Source organism: Lontra canadensis, unplaced genomic scaffold (genome assembly GCF_010015895.1).
Source record: "Lontra canadensis isolate GAN:19392208 unplaced genomic scaffold, GSC_riverotter_1.0 scaffold53, whole genome shotgun sequence".
NCBI classification, from domain to species: Eukaryota; Metazoa; Chordata; class Mammalia; order Carnivora; family Mustelidae; genus Lontra; species Lontra canadensis.
In genome coordinates, this window is record NW_022631047.1 from 554,673 (window position 1) to 560,672 (window position 6,000).

At 44.3% G+C, this 6,000-nt stretch overlaps 1 pseudogene; it reads left to right on the top strand.

The window, feature by feature from the left end:
- The first annotated feature begins 1,873 nt into the window (after positions 1–1,873).
- On the top strand, positions 1,874–2,880 carry LOC116877548 (annotated as a pseudogene).
- The last annotated feature ends 3,120 nt before the right edge of the window (positions 2,881–6,000 follow it).

Genomic DNA, 6,000 nt, shown 5'->3' on the forward strand with positions numbered 1-6,000 from the left:
AACAACTTCTGGTGAGGATGCAGAGAAAAGAGAACCCTTGTGTGCTATTGACAGAAATGTAAACTGGCACAGCCACCATGGGAAACAGTGTAGAGGTTCCTCAAGAAATTAAGAACAGAACTACCACATGACCCAGCAATCCCACTTCTGGGTATACATCCAAAGGAAGCAAAATCATTATCTCAAAAAGGTACCCGTATTCTTTGCAGCATTATTCACAGTGGCCAAGGTATGGAAAAAACCTAGCTGTCCATCAATGGATGAATTGAAAAGAAAACATAATATAAATAGATATAGATATAGATAGATATAGATATAGATATATAGATATAGATATATAATGAAATATTATTCAGCCTCCAAAAAAAGGAAGTCCTGCCATTTGCAATAGCACAGATGAACATGGAGGCCATTATGCTAAGTGAAATAAGCCAGACAGAGAAAGACAAATACTGTATGATATCTTTTATATATAGAATCTAAATAAAAAGTTAAACTCATGGAAACAGAGTAGAATGGAGGTTACCATGGGCTGGAGGGTAGTGGGAATGGGTGAGGAGGTTGGTAAGAGGGTACAAGCTTTCTGTTATAAGATGAATAAGGTCTGAGGGTCTAATGTATAATATAGTGACTATGGTTGATAATACTACATTGTATAATTGAAATTTCCTAAGAGATATAGTCTCTTATAGTAACTTAAATGTTGTCACCAAAAAAGAGAAGAAGAAAAAAGGTTAATATGTGAAGTGATGCATGTGCTAATTAACTGTGTGGGGGGGAGTCCTTTCACAATATACACATACATCAAGTCACACATTGTATACTTTAAATATCTTACAACATTATTTGTAAACTATACTGCAACAAAACTGGTGGGGGAGGAAAGGAGTCTGAGTAAAAATATGCAAGATACTCCAGATGCAAACGTCAGGCAATTTTTTTAAAGATTGATTGACTGATTGATTGATTTTAGAGAAGGGGCAGGGAGAAGGGGCAGAGGGGGAGAGTGTCTGAGGCAGACTCCCACTGAGTGAAGAGCCTGATGAGGGGTTCGATCTCACAACCCTAAGATCACGACCTGAGCTGAAACCAAGAATTGGATCCTTAATCAACTGCACCAGCCAGGCACCACCAGACAATTTTTAATAAGGGTTCACTATAAGTAAACAGCAAGGTGAGCAAAAAACCCTTCTTATTCCAAAATACATGCTACATATGTGAGCCATGCCTTAGGAAGTGGAAGATTTTGTTGTGAATACAGATCTGAGAAAGCCAGTGCATCTACTGAGGAAGGAAAGGTAAGTGCTGAGATATACAGATGAACACAAAACAGTCCCTAGGCTCAAGGTTTTTGTGGTCTGGTGGGGAAGACAAACTCTATCCCACATCACTGACTCTACAGAAATATAACAGAGGCACAAACATGTGTAACCGGGGCTTGGAGAGAGCAGGTGACTCAGACTAGGGCTTCCAGGAAAAGCTTCATAGAATAGGTCACACCTAGGCTGGATCTTGGAGGATGAACAGGTGTCTGTCAGTTCTAAAGAGAACTGGGGAAACAGCAGAGAATTCTCTATAGCCATTCTCAGAGGAAATAAAAGCCAAGAATAAAAGAAAGAAAAGAGGAAGGGAAGAAAGGAGAGGAGAAAGTCACTGACATTCAATAATTCCTCAAAGATTCTGAAAGAGGTGACTTTTTTGACTAAGGAAGTGTCTCCAGAAACTTCTGCTCCACGTCCCTGAATCCAGAGACAGACAGTGAACAGGCAAAGGAGTGACGGACCTTGGGAGAAATTTTATTCTTCTTCATCCTAATTTCTGATGCTCCTATCCTCCCAGGCTTGCACGTTTGTGGAAAGGGCTGTGGTCCACCATGGCCAATCGGACCACAGTGACTGAGTTCTTCCTCCAAGGCCTGACGGACACCAAAGAGCTTCAGGTGGCATTTTTTCTGCTCCTGCTGCTTGCCTACCTCGTGACTGTCTCTGGAAACCTGGTTGTCATCAGCCTGACCTTGCGGGTGCCTGCAAACCCCGACATACTTCTTCCTCCAGAATCTGTCCTGCCTAGAAATTTGGTTCCAGACTGTCATCGTGCCCAAGATGTTGCTTAACATTGCCACAGGAACAAGAGCATTAGTTTTGCTGGCTGCATCACTCAGGACTTTTTCCCTATCTTCCTGGGGGCTACAGAGTTCCTCCTCCTCACAGCCATGGCCTATGACCAGTACATTGCCATCTGCCAGCCCCTCCACTACCCCATCCTCATGAGCAACAGAGTCTGCACGCAGCTCATCCTTACCTGCTGGCTGGCAGTGTTCTCCTTCATCATCGTGCCTGTCATCCTGACCAGTCGGCTTCCATTCTGTGACACCCACATCAACCACTTCTTCTGTGACTATACACCTCTCATGGAGGTGGTGTGCAGCGGACCACAGGTGTTAGAGATGGTGGCCTTCACCCTGGCTGTGGTGGCTCTGGTCAGCACTCTGGTGCTGATCACCATATCCTATGTCCAGATCATCCGAACAATCATCAGGATCCCCTCTGTCCAAGAGAGAAAGAAAGCTTTCTCTACCTGTTCCTCCCACATCATTGTGGTCACCATGTGCTATGGCAGCTGCTTCTTTATGTACATCAAGCCCTCTCCAGGCAAGGGGTTTGATTTCAACAAAGGAGTGTCTCTAATCAATACAATTATTGCACAGACCTGTACCCCTGGGGATAAAAATATATGTTTATAAAAAATTTTTTTAAAAAGAAAAAAAATACAATTATTGCCCCCCTCTTGAATCCCTTCATCTATACTCTCAGGAACCAACAAGTTAAGCAAGTAGTGAAAGACGTGATCAGGAAAATGGGTTGGCTCCAAAATAAATGACAACCCTAACAAGGCTCTTTCCAGGGAAACATGACTCTCCTCAGAGCCCAAACACTACAAAAAGTATTTTCAAGGTTAAGCTTTCATGAATAGTCCTCTTTGAAATCCTTAAAGCTTTTCCAGCTTCCACCACATTCCCTCATCCCAAAAGCCACTCTCATACTCTAGGTATTTGTTATGGCAGGACCCCACTTCCAGGTACCAAAATCTGTATTGATTATCTATTATCAATTAACAAGTTACCCACAAAACTCAGTAGCTTAAAACAACAAATGATCATTATCTCATAGTTTCAGTGTGCCAGAATCTGGCTGATTAGCTGGGTAACTCGGATTTAAGGTGATTCATAAGGTTGTAGTCAAGCTGTCAACCAGGGCTGTAGCCTCATCTGAAGGCAAGATTAAGGGGGCATGTGCTTCCAAGTTCACTCACTTGGTTGTTGGTGGAACTATGCCTGTGGGACAAAAACCAATGCTCCTTGTGAGATCAGGAAGGAGGGAAAGCAAAAGGAGATGTGGAAAATATATTGTAAAATTTTGTCACCTGAGGGGTGACTGTGAAAACCATTGAAACATCAAGCGTTCCCATGCTCAGGCTATTGAACACAATGGCCCAGTAGAAACAGGATCCCATGATCCCCAGTGGCATCCCATGATCCCCAGTGGCAGGGCACGAGTGAGGAGCTATGAAAGAATGTAATCCCAGTCCCCCCTTTCTGCACCTGGTGACTGCCAGCCCAAACTTCCCACTCCTCCCTTACCCCATGACTGCCTCCCTGCGTGCCGGCATGTAGGAGAGGGTGCAGATCTACTCTACAGCTTCAGGATATTTGCCATCCCTTGGTACTCCTTTCCCACACTTGCAGGCATCTGTCCTTGCTTGTCTGATAAATAAATAAATAATAAAATAAAATAAAAGCTATGTGCAGGATTCAGCTACTACTGCTCTCCCTTGCAGTGGCATCCCTGCACGGCTGCTCAGATTGGTGTCTGAGAACTTTGTTTCAGTGCAAGATGACAAAAGAATGGGTAGGACTGGGGCAAGAGTCTGAACAGGGACCACTCAAAACACAGCAATATCTAAATGTTCCTCTGTATGGGGAGGCAGCTCTGAAATTCCAGGAAGACAGGCTCTGAAGGAGACACTGAGGGGAAATTTGAGCTGTACACACCGTCCCAGACTTCATCATACTCCAGAAAGACTTGCAGCACTTAGGCAGCACTCACCCTCCTAACCTTTCCCCAAGCCCCTCACACCCAGCCCATCACATTCACCCCATGTCAGCCTGCTTTTCCTCTGCTTCCAAGATAGATGATCCCAATATGAGGCCCTAAGACCAGCTTGTTGGGGTTTCAACCTGGCCCTCAGGGCTGCTCAGAAATCCATTTCCTCACCTCTGAAATCCCTGACAAATATCCCTGTGCGATAATATTTCTCTCTTGAATCATATGATCCCTGCCTTTTCCCACTTTTTTCCTTTGGTGAGCTTATCACCTACTTTTCAGGAAAGGATGAAGTTGTGCAGCCTAAGCTCAGAAATACCCTCTCCTTTCAACTCAGCACAGCTCGGGCCCTGCATCCGCTTTCTCATCCTTCCCCCTCTCTCAGAGAAGGAGGGATCCTGGATCTCTATTACCTCAAAAGACATAACACGGGGCATGGGGCATTAAAAAGAATACAAACTCTCAAGCTAAGCAGGCCTGTATTTAGATCCTACTTCTTCTGCTTTCTAGTTAGGCGGCCTTGAACAAGATACTTTGTCTCTCTGAGCCTTGGTTTCCTCTTCTAAAAAATAGTCTGAAATAGAAAACATTTGATGCTTCCAGCCCATTTCTTACCCCCCCCAACCCCTTAGAGCTGGTCCTTCACCCCAGAATTGAGTCCCTATTGCCTTGTACACTCACTTCCCCCATGCTGCTTCTCTTGAGGTAATAGGGAGAAACACCTCCTCTGAGAGGCATTGGTTCCCCAAACTAATGCCAAATCATTCCCATTTATATCTGTGGCACCACCATCCTTTCAGTCTTTAGAGCTAAACATCTTGAAGTCATCACTGACCCTTCCCTGTAATTTGTCACCCACCCCTACTGTCTCCTCCCTCAAAAGGGTTCTCAGATTCACTTTATCCCTGTATTTCAACACTCAGCACACAGGCCACATGTCAAATATGACCAACTATCAGAGACTGCAAAAGATGGTCTCACATTCTTTGCTTCCCTACCACCATTCTCTTTGGTACTACCATCCCACATGGACTCTGGCTTTGGACATGTGGCTTGTTTCACACATTGTGACAATATCAAACAGAATGCAAGCAGAAATTCAAAAAGCCCTGGGAACTCTCTGACTGCCATGTGAACAAGTCTGGACTATCCTCTAGATGTTAAAAGACCCAAGGCCTCCTTGCCACCATTGTCTTTACTATTATTTACTAATAATCGTGCGCACGCATGCGTGCACACACATGCATGCATACACACACACCCTGCCCAGGTGGCCAGCAACCAACTGGCAATGCATGAATGAGCCCATCAAAAACCAAGAGAAGAACCACTCAACTGAGCCCAGCCCAAGTTGCCAACCCACAGAATCATGAACCAAATAAATGTGGTTATTATAAGCCACTAAGTATTTGAGTGGTTTATTATTCAACAAAAATTAACCAGTACACCAAGCAAAAGTAAATATATATGGTAAACACATACTGTTTCCTGGTTAAGGATCCAAGATTAAGAAGTGAGTTCAAGTTGGCTTGGTTAGGTCAGGAAAGAGAACTCCATCTGTTCTCATCCATAGTTGCAGGCCAGAGAAAGTTACCAAGAAATAGGCCCTAAAGCAAACTGAGGCAAAATTATTTACTCCTCTTCTGGGGCATTCCATGTCCTTCTCCCAGGTAATGTGGCCCCTAAAGTAAGACTCAAATGGGGATGTTGCCCCAGTAGACTTTGAAAGTCTTATCCCAAGAAGCCTGATTTGAACATTCTCTGTGTGCAATGAGTTTCCCAGAAAACTCAGAAGCCACCTGGAGCCTCAAGTCCCCACACTCCTGTCAGGAGCATTTCTAGGACACCCTTTTCCAGGATCTCTGTCCCCAGAGGAAAAAAGTCTCATACGAAGGCC